Source organism: Schistocerca serialis, chromosome 5, assembly GCF_023864345.2.
Source record: "Schistocerca serialis cubense isolate TAMUIC-IGC-003099 chromosome 5, iqSchSeri2.2, whole genome shotgun sequence".
Lineage (NCBI taxonomy): Eukaryota > Metazoa > Arthropoda > Insecta > Orthoptera > Acrididae > Schistocerca > Schistocerca serialis.
The window spans coordinates 257,705,728-257,721,444 of record NC_064642.1 but is presented as its reverse complement, the minus strand read 5'-3'; the positions used below and the strand labels follow the sequence as shown (position 1 = coordinate 257,721,444).

General features: G+C 39.6%; 1 long non-coding RNA gene across 1 annotated transcript; it reads left to right on the top strand.

The window, feature by feature from the left end:
• Positions 1–13,264: 13,264 nt before the first annotated feature.
• LOC126480901 (uncharacterized) lies at positions 13,265–15,079 on the top strand. The gene is made up of 3 exons (XR_007587478.1): positions 13,265–13,443; positions 13,566–13,672; positions 13,755–15,079. It is a non-coding gene; the product is annotated as an uncharacterized LOC126480901 (long non-coding RNA).
• The last annotated feature ends 638 nt before the right edge of the window (positions 15,080–15,717 follow it).

Here is a 15,717-nt window from a genome sequence, read left to right as displayed (position 1 = left end):
CTTCGATGTCTGGGGATATCAAAGGTGACACTCTTCGCTGTCCAGAGAGCAGAGGAATTTCTGTGTGGGTGAGTCAAAGACAGCGCTCCATTCTGAGTCATTATATGATGATACGATCTAGACATGCTGAAGTGTCACACTTTGGTAAAGTATTTGTTTCCTGTAATCCAGTAGGGAAATACTTCTGTAGTTTTGACCCCACGTCAACAAAGAAACACGTATTGCAAGTTTTCATATGAATCGTTTTAATGTGCATTAACAATAAAGCCATCTATTGCTGTGAATACAGCTCTGCCAGTTCCATGGAACATTGCATATGGTATTAATGTGGGTGAAGTATACCGACAGTGCAGTCATTGTGTGGATCATCGACCTGTGATAGAACACGTTTTTACCATGGCTACAAGTGCAACTTTACCAACCACCATGACTCCTACTATGTTACGACAATGTCAGCCAACAGACAACTTGTTGCTGGACTTTGAACAGGAATCTACCGCAAATTCACAGTAGTGTGCAAAAATCTGCAAGCAGATCATATTTCAAACTGTGATATGCTTCATGTATCAACCACAACATCTGTACCAAGTAATGTGAAAAGACATTTGCCCAATTTGCGTGTGAATTACGCAGTTGGTCAGGTATTATGACATCTCAGTAGCCACGTTTCCTACCACACTGATCTCAGCAACATCTCTCATTGCCGATATCAGCTCAGCCTACGATAACTGAGCCACATTGCAGCCACTACCTACCTTACAGGCTAAGCTCCCAATACAAACTGTCACCGTCTCGACCAGAAAAACTCACTTTCTTGTTCACCAGTGTGGAGTGTGTGTTTCGAACATGGCTGCAATCCAGCAACTGTTTCAGAATAGCAGGTTAATAAACAGCCGGCCAGTTACAATAAATGGTGGTATTCAGTGTAACATTAAGCATGGTACCGACGGATTTAAACCTATCTTCTTCAGAAGGACAAGACGGAAACTTCACATTAGCAAACAGTCAGTTAGTAAACCACTCTAAAACCCCCTCATGAAATATGTCAACAACGATCGTCACATCCATCATGAATCAGCATGTACCACTTAACACGGTCTGACTTTTTAATGTGATGGATTTTTCTGATGTTACAAGCCCTTGAGTTTAGGGGCCTAAACTTATACAAATGTATGTACAGATCGTTACCAACACATTTCATGTAGGGATGTTAGATTGCTTTACTTGGCTGTTTGCTAATGCTAAGTTTTTATTTTTCCTTCTGAAGAAAACGGGTTGAAACCCGTTGAAACCATGGTTAAAGTTAATTGAATATCGCTATTTATTGCAACTGGTTGACTGTCTTATTCACCTGAGTATGTACTTAGTTCATTAGGCATTTCAGATGATGACACACGCCTACCCACAATTAGTGTGATGCAGCTAAATCCACTCTGTTGCAACGGTTCTCACAGAAACCCAAGCAACAGCTAAAACAAGCTATCTATGACAAACAATTGACTGGTAGGATGCGACCTCACCTTTGGTTGCACTTGACATTAACCTCATGCTGGATGCTGCCCTCTGGAATCTCTGGAATGTTAAATTTTCACAACTACTACTGGCAGTAACATCACACAAACGTGAACCCCTGGAGAAACAGATGAATCTGGCTGACTGCATGCAACAATCCCTGGACAACTACCTGGCTGACCTGACCGCCTGATCTTCCATGATTACACATAAAGAGGACAACACACCCCCTACCCCCTTCTCCCGAAACGACCAACAAGCTGCCTACGCATCATGTCAGTGTTACCTGGCTATGGGGCTGCAGGCACCAGACACCTCAAGGCAGCAGTTATGCTGGCAGCATTGTCACTTTGGCGCCATTGCAAATAACTGTCACGCACCTTGCACGATTGCAAACTCTAGACATGCTGCCATAGATGCACTGGCTTGCATCATATTGTCAAGTCACAGACAGTCACTGTTGTTGACTCAAACTACCCACCCCTCTCGACCACATGCATGGGAGGCCAACCTCAATTCCAGAAAGCTGTTTTTAATAGACACTGGATCTGACATTAGCTCAATATCACTGGACAGCACATCGACATTCACCAAAACGTCAGTACTACAACTTCACGCAACTGACAATTCAAAAATCACATGTATCTTACAACTGATGCCTCATCACCAACTCAGATGGACCTTTTACATAAGAGACATCATTGATCTGGTAATAGGAATCGACTTCCTTTGTTGCTTCCATCTTTCTTCAGACATACAACATGCTTCGCTCCTGCACCAAAATACATCCCATGGCTATTTGCCCTGTCTACCTCATTTCTACTTAACACAGTAACTGTCCATTCAAGCTGCAGGATGACGATTTTGCACTCTCACAGAGTGTGTCATGACTGCAGAAAAACTACTGTTAGCGCATCAGCATTACAATGACTGTCAAGCAGCTTCCAACACACACCATTGCAAGATCGTGTCTCTCTTATAAATAGTAGCTGGGCCTTTGCACTCCAAATAGTTCACAAAAATAGCAATGGGCAGCGCCCAAGTGGTGACTAACCTCAGATTACTATCAGAACAGTACATCCCATGCCACATATCGAAGACTTTGCTTGAACATTCACTGTAAGACTATTTTCTCTAGGTTCGACATTGTGCTTACTTTTTATCATATGTCAATTGCACTGGAACATATACCCTGAACTGCTGGTTGGTTGGTTGATTTGGGGAAGGAGACCAGACAGCGTGGTCATCGGTCTCATCAGATTAGGGAAGGATGGGGAAGGAAGTCGGCCGTGCCCTTTGAGAGGAACCATCCCGGCATTTGCCTGGAGTGATTTAGGGAAATCACGGAACACCTAAATCAGGATGGCTGGACGCGGGATTGAACCGTCATCCTCCCAAATGCGAGTCCAGTGCCAGAACTGCTGTTTTCATTCCATTCAGACTTAAGGAATTTGTGTGAATGACACTTGGGCCATGCAATGCCACCCAGACTTTAAAGCACATAAGGGATGATGACCTGTTTCTGATGTCATGTAGAGAGGCTGAACATCTAATGCATCTAAAATCTATTCACTACACTACAAGAACATGGTACTTCGAAGTGGCATAAGTAACATTTTTAGGGTAACGTATCAATGCACAAGGAATTCCGCCGCTTCAAGCTTTATCTCAGTTTCCCCAGTCCACTACAGTATAAGAATTGCCTTACTTGCACTTGACAATTTTTTACCACCATTTTGAGCACCGTCATGCATTGTTGGCACCACCTCTCAATGAAATGCTAAAAGCTAAAGGGTGGAGCCACACTACTGTGGTTTGATAAAAAGAAAGCATCCTCAGGCAAAGTAAAAGCTGCTTTTGCTGAGGCTGCTTTGCTAGGTCAGCATCTTCCTGATGCACATCTTGTCGTTATAGCAGATGCATCAAGTTCTAACAGGAGCTGTGAAACAACAATGTGTGCAAAATGACTGGAAAGCTCTAATCCTCTTCAACAAGAAACTATCACCTTCACAAGCACATTGGTCAACATATGTCTGCTACCTCACGCAGCCTGCGCCTCAATCAAAATGTTTAGGCAGGCGTTTTACAATTTTCATGAGTCATAAGCCATTTTCGTTTGCTTTCCCCCAGAAGCCAGACAAGGCATCACCGCATCAGCTACAGTATCTGTGTGCACTTCATTGCACAATTTGCTATGGACTTGCAGCATGTTGAAGGTGTACAGAATTTAGCAGCAGATTTACTATCTTGCACTGATGCCGTATTGAAGCACCTTGAATTCATAGCACTAAGAAGGAGACAGTGAATGAATACATGCCTTGAAGCATCTTTAAAGTTAGAATTACGATGCATCTGGATACTGAGCTCGAATGTAGCTCTATAATGCGACATATCAGCTCCACAAGCGCGACCATTCGTTACGGCAGGCCCTTGTAAACAAACAACATTATCTCTTTGCACGATCTCTCATCCAGAAGTGAAAGCTACTGTAAGACTGGCGAAGAAGGCCTTTATTTCGCAAAACATCGAGAAAGATTGTAAGGCATTTGTTCATCGGTGGAACACTTTGCTTGTCAGCACAAAATAGTATCTCGGAACACAATGGTCCACTTGGTACTTTCGCCTCACCAAGTGAACAGTTTCAACATGTGTGCATTAACATCATCAGAACTTTAGCACCATCGAAAGGGTATCAATATTGCCTGCAGTAACTGACCGTTTCTCTCATTGGCTTGGAGTCTATTCCATGAAACACACAATGGCAGCAGCTGTAGTCAACGCCCTTCCTTGAGTGCTTCCCACTCTTTGGCATTCCTTTTCATGTCACTACTGATTAGAACAAGGAATTCGAGTCATATTGCTTTAAAGTAATTTCATCATTTATTTCGCCAAGCATCGAGAAAGATTGTAGTGGACGTATTCACCAGTGCAATGCTTGTTAACACAACAAAATAACTCAGCACATACTGGCGCTGCATGGTACCTTTGCCCCACCGAGTCAACACTTTTAACAAGTCCACATCGATGTCACTGGTCCTTTGGCACCATCCGAAGGAAACCACTACTGCCTTGCACCAACTGACTGTTTCTCTCCTTGGCCTAAAACTTATCCTATGACAGACATAATGTCAGAAAATGTAATCATGATCTTACTCCGAGAGTGGATCCCACACTTCAGCATTCCTGTTCGTGTAATTGCTGGTCAGGGCAAGCAATTCGCGCCACATCACTTTAAAACATCTTCAGCATTGTTCAACATGACCCATATTCGAGCCTGCACCTACCACCCTTTTGCTAATGGTCCTTTTAATTGCCTTCATCGGCTGTTACAGGCCTCTCTCGGATGCCTTCCCATAGAGCACTCGACTGACAGCCTAACTATTGTTCTGTTGGGCCGGTGGACAATTTTCAAATAGCTCAGTGCAACAATAATTGAATTAGTGTATAGGCAAACTCTTAAACTGCCGGAAGAGTTCTTTACTGACACTTCTAACAGTACCGAAGCCTTGGACTTTGCGCAACGACTTGAGCCCAGCCTGCAACTTCACAAGAACTTCTGTCGAGCTACCATTTGTTTTCTGTGATTTAATGTCGTGCAAACAGGTTTTCATCTGACACAATGCTATTCGAAAACGTCTCCAATCACCGTATGACAGGCCATACACAGTACTGGCACACCCCAACAAAACATTTGATGTCAATATCAATAACCCTCCTATCACAATATCCATCAACAGATTGAAGGCAGCCTCCACCACAGCTAATACCAAGATGCCACCTATGTGTAACTCTCTGAGAACACTGGACAGACCTAGTGTCCAGCACCACAGCCCATCCCTTCAACAACAGCAAGTCACAACTCGTTTTGGGTACTGCATACATTTCAGTCCCAAGCACTGTTGAAATTTGGGATGGAATGATATGAATAGTGAATCAGTGGCTACATATTTCATATGTAAACTCTTTTATCTCTACGTCATCCCTGTGCAAAAAAGTGTAGGTATGGACACTGTCAACGGTCTTACTACCTCAATTACTCATTGTAATTAACGATCATGTTGTGCTCTTATTCATGACATAAAAAGTTGGAGTGTAGTATCTGAATTGGGGAACTAACAGGGATAAAGTTTATTAATGGCGAAAGTACTCTTCATAAAGGTTTTCACAAGTTTAGTATGGTAAATTGCTTAGTAGTGAAACAACGCTTCAGATATTTATTTGCTAGGAGAATACTTGCACCAAACACATCAAAAAATATTTATAAGGGAATATATAGAGCCTGTTTACCTTATCCATTGCGGTTTTTACCTAAATATCAAATAATGTCACAAAAAGCAGCTTGTTTCTACTTCAATAGAGCTGACTTTTTCACTTAAAACATTAGTTTATGAAAATGGCTTCATCGCCTTGTGTTCTTATACACACAGTGTAGGCATCAGCTCTGTTTTGTTATTGTAAAACAAAAATTATTCTTCACTTCCAAATATCTGACTCGTTCATGGAATAACACTCAATGGAAAAGTATTCAAATCATCATGGAAGGTTAAGAAGAAACAGAAGCATAGAATCCACTACCACAACATGACTGAGTGCGGGGGAAATAAATTAGTTCCCATGTTAGCAGACGACAACACCGTTTCCTCCACAAACCGCACCGTGGAAACTGGCTTCCTAAGAAACAGTGACGTGACACTGACGACCTGTGTGAGTCTCACCATTTGAAATATGTTTTGATGTGACATGATGGGAAGTGTGAATTGGTCTTAAAAGAGTACTGGAAACTTGAATCTAGTGCATGATATGCACAATGAAAGTCCTGAAAACGTAAACAGTACACACTAGCAGCATTTGGCTTTCATGAAGTTCTGTCAGTATCTCAGTGTTGAATATTGTCGATCTGTCAATGGGGCTATTCGACTTCACATGTTCAGTATGTATTGACAAAAGTGAACCACAGATACTGGTCGTCAATATATCTAGGACTGAAAATATATCAATACGCGCCCAATGTATTATCGATTTGATAATGTTGTTTAATGTGTGATGGTAATACCCCAGTACATCATCAAAGATTATATGAAGCGTCTTTTATAAAAGATATTTGACAAAGATATGACTCTCATGCCAGATGGTATTACACATTGAGGAAAAATTGCTGCTCTATGGTTTTACAGCGACACAGGAGGGTGCTCCCTCAGAAAAGTTGGCTACTGCTGAGAATAGGGCAGTGAGCTCAATACTAAACTGGAGAGACTACTACACGAAACAATACAATGAGGTGTGACCTCACAAAAGCAATGTTAAACTGGTGCATGGTGTCAAACGGTTCTGCTACATAAGAAAAATGTAATTGCCACTTACTTACATTACTGATGCTGGGTGTGTTTAGTTTATAGTTGACAGTTAGCTAATGTCTTGTACCTTCCAACCTCTCCCTGCAAAATCAATTCCGCAGTTATTCTGCTGTGTTTGCATATATAATTTCCGTAGTGCCGCTAAAGCTGCCGATACATTATTCTTCTCAAGAATCTTACCTCTCTGCAAAAGATGTTTTGCTGTCACTTTTCACATTTTATTTCTTGAATGACGGAACTATACAGCAATACAAAGTGACCGAAACATTGACAGGAGAAACGTCTTATAATTACTTCATCAGATACGTGGCGAACTTTCATACAGCAACACATGACGCAAAGTGCATTTTTCTCTACACATAACGAGACAAGTTCTGTACACCTAAATAGCAAACGAAACTGCTGAACCTTTGCTTTGTTACTAATTTCTGCTGTAAACAGGATGAAAAATCTTTAACGTTAACACAGATGGATGAAGCAAACTACCTGTGCCACCCTGCGTAGTAAAGGCAGGTGAATCTGGCACAAGAGACTTGCCGTAAGTGTGATCATTTGGTCATCTATCGAACAGCAGTAAGTTCTTTGTACTCAGAACATGTTAACATTTGCATAATCTTTTTCACAACTTATCTTGATATTATTATTATTATCGTTAATTCCCCATTAAGGAGAGCGTTAAAACGCAATCAATATTCACAATGACAATATGGTACATAAATTGGTACATTTCAAATTCATGGCACTTTTTTCTGTCTCTTTCTTTTCTCTTCCCAAAAACCTTTCATAAATTCACTGTGTTTCTTCTTCCTCTCTTCTGTCCACTTCTTTCCTGGTTTCTTCTCTTTTGGTGTATCTTCGAATTTCTGTTTGATGATTTTTTCTCTGAATTTTCCTCTATTTGATATTTCTACTGTGGAGATGTTTAGATTTTTGAGGTCTTCCATGGTTTCCTTTACCCAGTTAGTTTCCATCTTATTCGTCACCACTATGTTAAAAATCTTCTTGGTCAGCCTATTTTCATTCATCCTATGAATGTGCCCATAGAATTTTGCCCTTCTTTTTCTGATGATGTCTGTAATTGTCTCTGCCTGTTTGTACAATTCCTTTGTTGGTCTCTTTATCCAGATCCCCTGTCTTTGAACTGGCCCATAGATCTTTCTCAGAATTTTCCTCTCTTGCTTTTCCATTTCCTTGATTTTTGTTCTTCCTCTGATTACTGTTGTTTCTAAGGCATACAAGGCCTCAGGTAAGACTACTGTTTTGTAATGTCTTAATTTGGCATTGACAGAAATATTTCTTTTATTGTAATGGTTCCATGTAAGTCTGTATGCTTTTTGTAGTTTTGTAACCCTTTCTTCATTGGCTGTTGAATTCAGTCCTGTTTTCTGAATAATCTCTCCCAGGTATTTGAAACTTTCTACTTGTGTTATCTTTCCGTACTTTGTAATCAATGGGCTTCTGTCTGTAGATTTTGTGTCCACGTACTGGGTTTTTCCATATGATATTTGTAGTCCTGTTCTGGCTGCGATTTCATGCAATGTCTCTAGGGCTTCTCTGGCTTCTTTTCTGTCATTTGTAATGATGGCTATATCGTCGGCAAAGGCCAGACATTTTATGTTGATGGTTCTATTTTTCTCTCTCCCCATCTTTACCCCATTAACTCCTTTGTCCCACGTCCTGATTATTTTCTCTAAACCAGCGTTAAATAAAATGGGTGACAGGCCATCTCCCTGTCTCACTCCTGTCTTGATTTCGAAAGATTCTGAGATCTCGCCCATGAACTTTACTTTTGACTTTGTATTTGTTAATGTTTCCTGAATTAGTTTTCTGGTCTTATTGTCTACCTTCATTTCTTTTAGTGTATTAAAAAGTGTTTCTCTGTCTATGGAATCGTAAGCCTTCTTGAAATCAACAAATGTTACTATGGTGTTTCTGGACTTTCTCGTTGTTAATAATGTTCTCAGACACCAGATCTGCTCACTGCATGATCTTCCCTTCCTGAACCCTCCTTGGTATTCTCCGATCTGTGGATCTATCTGAGGTTCTAGGCGATTTAACAGAGCTTTTGATAGAATTTTGTATGTCACCGGCAGTAACGAAATTCCTCTATAGTTATTAGGATCTGTTTTGTCTCCTTTCTTATGGAGGGGGTGTATTAGGGCTGACTTCCATTCTTCTGGTATCTTTTCTGTTTCCCAGATGTTTTTGATTATACTATGGATTTTGGGTGTAATGTTTTCATGGTCTAATTTCCAGATTTCTGCAATCAGTCCATCTTCTCCTGGTGCTCTATTATTTTTCAAGGGTTTTATTATTTTCACGATTTCTTCATATGTTGGGGGTTCGGAGTCCCGGTTGGGTTCTGGTTTTGTAAACTGTAATCTCTGTTTTGGTTTATCACAGTTAAGTAACGTGTCAAAGTATCTGGCTAATATTTCACAGTTTTTCTTCGGATTTGTCTCCAGTGTTCCATCTTGTCTTTTGAAGCATAAGCTTGGTGGCTGATATCCTGTCATATTTTCTCGGAATACTCTGTAAAAATTTCGTGTGTTGTTTCTGGTGAAGTCTTCTTCTATCTCCTTCAACCTGCTGTTTTCGTAACCTCTTTTTTCTCTTCGGATTATTTTTGAAGTGTTTTTCTGTATCCTGTTGAAGTCTTCCCATTTTTCTTGTGTTTTATGGCTGTTAAATTTTTTCCAGGCTTGTATTCTGTCTTCTATGGCCCTGTCGCATGTCATGTTCCACCATCGGTGTTTCCTTTTTCTCGGTGGCTGCCCCAATTTTATCAGTTCTTTTATTTTTTCTGACAGTTCTGTCCAGTTGTTGCTGTTGATTTTCGTAATTTCTTCTATTATTTCTTTCTTGTTAATTTGTAGGTACTCTGGATCTGTTCTGAAAGATCTGTTGGTTCTCTTGATTTGTCTATTGGGTATAAATTTTACTTTAATTTGGAGAAGGTGATGATCAGATTCGAGAACTCCTTTCCTTGTTCTTACGTTCATTATTTCTCTGGTGTTTTTTGTGGATATTGCTACGTGGTCTATCTGAAATTCTCCTAAAGCATGGTTGGGGGATTTCCAAGTTTCAAGTTTTCTGTGTGGTTTCTGGAATTGCATTGACATGATTTTCAGATCAAAATTTCTGCAGAAGTTTATCAAGTTCTCTCCATTTTTGTTTTGTTCTTGATATATAATAAATATCATCCTGGTATTCACTAAGTAATGCTGAATCAAGAGCCTCAAAGTAACTAGTATTTTCACTATCATCAGTGAATTTGTGATTTTCCTTCTTATGGCATTTCACTTCAAGAACACTGAAAAAGCTCACTTTTTCACTGTCATCTACATTACTCTTGACACTTGCAGTAACATTGTTCTTCAGCAGAATTGTTCTCAGAGCAGGCTGAAACTGTAATGTGGTGGTATTATTGTTTCCCAAACCTAGAACTAATGCAGGGAGAAAAGGAGTTCTAGATGATCTTGTGAGAGGTTGTATCTCAAAAAATACTTTAGAAGTTCATTATCCCAAAACAGAAACTCCTGATAGAGGTTTCTAACACCTTGTATGCACATAAAAAATCCCAGCACAAATGTTTTTGTGGATCTACTAATGTACATACACCATCAATCCTAAATGTCTGAACGAAGTTTCCTACACAAGAACGAAATTCTGTCCAATAATTTAAATTTTCAGGTCTCAATGGCTGTTTACAGCCCTTAGCGTAAAGGCACCTAGAGTTGCAGTTCATCAATAATTCTGACGAACTCTACAGTTGCAGAGGCGTCCTGAATATCTGGGTGCTGGGAACTCTCTACAAATTCAATGGCATCAGCAGCACTGGAGTTCATTGTCTGGGCTGCTAAAAAGACATCCATTTTCTTATTATAGAAATTCATTTATGAACCAGAGAGTGAACTGGCAAATTTTAAAGATTCACTCTTGCAGGTAATGTAACTTTAAAATAAAGTGCCACTTCACATCTCCAGCTACACAGTTAATAATTTTCTTTTCACATAAAGTATTATGAACTAATTTCTGCATACGGCATGAATTAAGGATTGCATGAACATTACTGTCACTGGCAAGATTCTTGAAGTAAAGTGCAAAATTTTCTAGCTTCAGTAAGCATTCAAGATTTTTCAGTGTCTCAATATTGACAGCAGCATCATCACATGTCACTGAACTCATAAAGACAGCAGTTTCAGTATACAAACTCACAATTTCATTCGTTACATCTGACAGCCTGCCCCTCTAGCCGCACGGTGTAATGGGCTGCTTCCTGAGCGTTAAGGTAAGCTGCTCCCTGGCACGAATCCACCCGGCAGATTAGTGTCAAGGCCCAGTGTACCAGCCAGCCTGTGGATGGTTTTTAATATGATTTTCCATCTACCTTGGCGAATGCAGGCCGATTCCCGTTATTCTGCCTCAGTTGCACTGTGTCAGGGATTGCTGCGCACACACAATTTCCATGTACGTGTTCACCATAATTATTCTACAACATAAACATTCGGGGCTACACTTGTCTGGTATGAGACGTTCCTCAGAGGACGACTGGGCGCCGAACCGCACAATAACACTGGGTTTTGTGTGCGGCGGCAGTGGGGTGGGTGGACTGCTGTGGGGTTGTGAACCACTGATGGCTACGGTGGGACGAAGCCTCACCGTCGTTTCTAGGTCCCCCGTTTAATGTACACATACATACATTACATCTGATGACAGTTTATTCACAAAGCAATATGCAATTGGGCACTTAAACTTTTCAGTATATGACACTATCTGTCAGTAGGCAGTTCTTCTGCATCTGTATTCACAATGTTTCCCAGATCAATACAGCCTGCATACATTGTTTTGTTCTTGTCCCACACAAGCTGTTTCCTAATAGACATTATATCAAAAGTAAGTGCACACACTTTAAGATACCGTTTGTCGCTGGTATTATGACTGAGATAGTTGAAAACCTTTTGTAGACAACCAGGTTCGTAATTTACTGATGACACCAAACCACGAAGAATGCTGGAGAGGGGCAAAATAAACATAGGGTGTACAAATCTATATGCCCTAGGAGAACAGAAATACAGTATGAGGGCAAATTATTTGGTTAGTTCAGGGTACCACCTGGATTGCTTCTTTGCATCACTGTTTTTCACCTCAGTAACTGTAAAGTCTAAAGGAAACCACAAAAACGTTCCCTAAGAACACATTCCCGGTTGTCATTTGCACAGTTTCCTTTTTTCAGCACTGTAATCAATTATGCCATTGTTTCCACCCTTCTTTTCACGCCACTCAAGTTTCATCTGCAAATGTCCCACTTTTTTCTAAGGGTCAGAGTTCTATGAGAGACATCAGTCTTAATACTTGCATCACACTTCTCATGATTGCCATCGGTTTTACACAACGTAATTGTCGTTTGGATCTTATTCATTTCCTGAAACAAAATTAAAAGAATCACTTAGCAACAATTATGAACTACTACAAATTCAGAACGATATATTAACAGCAAGATGTACTCTTGTTGCTAGTTAAATACATGGTTTTTACCTCAGAAACGGATGGTTTATTCCGAACAACTTGCCTTTCCGATTGAATTTCACTTGAAAATGTCCTGGAAAACTGAATGAACTTGGGATAGCGTCATACTTCAGCAGCCATCCATCAGCTCCTGGTGCATACATGTAGCTGTCTTTTGTAAAATGAGAGCTACAAATGATGATGTTGTCTCAAGTTATGTGTGTTGTACTTGCGATCTCGTTATCGTGTTCTTGTCCGCAGCGAGAATACGTATGACGTATAATTCTGTTCAACACTTTATTTAGACTTGAAGTTTTTTAAGCTCACATAACAGTAGGAATAACATTATGAAACATTTCCAGTGCACCGAATATTACCAGTTTTTGGTAACTAAATGAGGAAAACAGTAACAGGACTACTAAAAAATTCAAAGCAAATTATTAACTCATGGAGCGCACGCTGCAGCCTGGAGAAAGCGTCGCACAGTGATCCTGCCAGTCAGCACGCGAACCCTGTTGACATGCGCCGGTTACAGAGTCCAGTAATGCCTTCGTAATGCGTAAATCTATTCCATTAAAATTTCTGGACGTGACTGAGGAAAACTGAAAATATTTTACATGTCTTTTTGCAGGATCTGAATTTCCCAAACGCTATTTCCTTTGACACATATTAAAGCATATGTAACTTAAGGTGGAATTGAGTACCACTTTCTGTTGTGTATCGATTACTATATCCGTGTGCAACAAAACTGTTGACCATGTTTGTTAAAAAGAAAAAGAAACATTATCGCTTTAAAGTCATAAGCAGAAGAATGACAATAGGTACTACTGCCCTGTTACAATGTGGCAACTCCAACACGGTTATAGATCATATATATATGGAAGTCAACCTTAACGTCTTTGCCGTTGAATTTGTGTGTGCTGTGTGAGTGTGACCGTATGTGTGAACAACCGCGAAGTTATCGATTGATCATTGCACACAGTTTTCCGAAATAGCGAAGTGGGAAGGCGTTTCAGTACATCTGTGTTTCGCTAGTGGAGTTTCGTGCCGCATATCTGCAACTTGAAAGGTGGGTCCCGATTGTATACCTGCGTTTATAAGAAGGGTTCTTTTTCTTTTGCCCACAATGTCACATAAAAAGTTTTTCTTTAGGGAGTTCTTTTGTAAATTTAATTAATTTATCCGTTTTAGCTCAAAGTTGTTTCTCGATTCTGTTATTTACACGTTCGTCATGAGCGCCATCGGTGGTAATGATGAAATGGTAACGAGTAGACTGAAAGCCTTAACAGATAAGCTTGGTGAGTAACCTCTAGTACTTCGAAAGTAACATGTGTCAGTAGGCAAATTTGAGAAGTAACAAAATTTCTAAATCTCTTACAGAAGAAATGGATGCAAATTTATTGAGAGTTAAGAGGGAATATAAAGAATTTCTGGAACTTAACAGGACTGTTTGCAGTTATATTCAAGCCTCCATCAGAAGTGTCAGCTACGATGAAGACAATCCTGACACACGAAACGCTGGGAGTCAGCTACGATGAAGAAAATCCTGACACACGAAACGCTGGAAGTTAATAAAACAGAATTTTGGTGCATTTCGTTGGTATTATCAGTTCTGAATTTGTGCACACTCAGCGGCAAGCAATGTATCGAGATGTTCAAAAATTAAAATTTGTTTCCGATACCTCAGTAATTGCTTCTACATCAGGTTCTTTATTTGGGATGTCGTTTTATTTGTGAAATGACATTAATTACGGTTAACAGTGTGGTGATAATGCAATTTCTGTAGAGGTATGTAAGTAATTCCAGGCCTTGTTGTCTTTCATGTGTAAACGAAAAGTTGATTGTGACTGCGACATGCAACGTGCACGAAAATGTTTCCATGTTTGTTCCAGTGCAGCCTGATGAAGACAGTTCCATAAGTAGAGAAGCATAATTGCAATACTGTATGTTAATGGATGGAAGAGGTGAAATATCCACAACATGTGTGATGGTCTCTGTACTTTAAGTTGGCTTTGATATGAGGCTGTTAAAGTAGGCTTAGCTTACAAGCTGATAGATCTTGCACATATACTTATTCAAATTTCAATGGATATACTTGTTAATATGCAGCTTACAGCTTTTAGTGAGTTTGAGTATATGTGATTTTTATTGTGAAGGTGTCTGCTTTGCTTTATATTAGTGTCAAGAAGTTGCATGTAATGAGACTGAAATAAAAATATATGGACACAATTGTTTGTTGCATAATGCTGACTTTTTTCACGTTATTCCTTCACAGAGAAACCAAAAAGAGTCTAAAATGATGATCTGATAATAGAATAACCAAATAAATGGAAAAATGGCGTTTCATGTGATGAATATGTGCCTTAGGATAATCTTACTGTCAGTGAATTTGCTCGTAGATTTGATGCATCTTGTGGAAAAACAAATTTTTCTTCTTTTATCTGGACATGGGTCTCTGAAGTAACAGCACAAGTGCTTTTTTTATTTATTATTATTTTTTTTTGGCACATGTTGTGGTTTTGTGTTTTGCAAAACAGTTGTGATTTTTTTTCAGTTTCATTTGTGCTTGTTACAAGTTTCACTTTAAAAATTGCAGTTTTTCATGGTGAAGATTATGAGGAAACAAAAAAAGACAAACTGTGTAAGAAAAATGTAGAGAACCATAGCGTGTGGTAACAAGAAAGGAAATAAACTGATTCTGTAACTCCATTGGATTAATTGTCTGGTATAATGAAGTACTGTATCAGTTACATCACTTTCATTATGACAATTTCAGAACCTCCTAAAATCCTAGTGCCTGGAAAGTAGATAGTGGAAAGTTCATTTGTGTATGTATGTATAGTTTTAAGAGTGTATTGGATAAGTTGACGAAATAAAATATGTACAGTTGTTGAAATGAACATAATACATTCACTTTGAGAGTTTATCTGAATATTTAGACTTAGGTATGTAAATTTCACTGACTTGCTTGCGTTAAACAGACCTTGACTGTGCTAGTGTGTACACCATTGGTCATTAAAAACTGTGACACCAGATAGGGAAGTAAATAATGATACGTTACTTATTGTATGTATGCTGTGTAGCAGTAACAATACTTGGTGATTAATTTCTTAGATACTTCAGGGGTATACAGGGTGTGAAATTGAGTGCTCAGAGCTGCCATCTTAGGCAGCAACAATGGATGTCACCCAAACTTGGCACTCTGTCGAATTGAGCTTGGGTGACATCAGTTCTACGACAGAGTTGATGGTCATAGTTCGTGGCAAGTGGTGAAGTTCCAGAGGATTGCAATGGGTGAGAGATATGGAAAACATGCTGTCTGTAAAGTAACACTTTCAGTTTG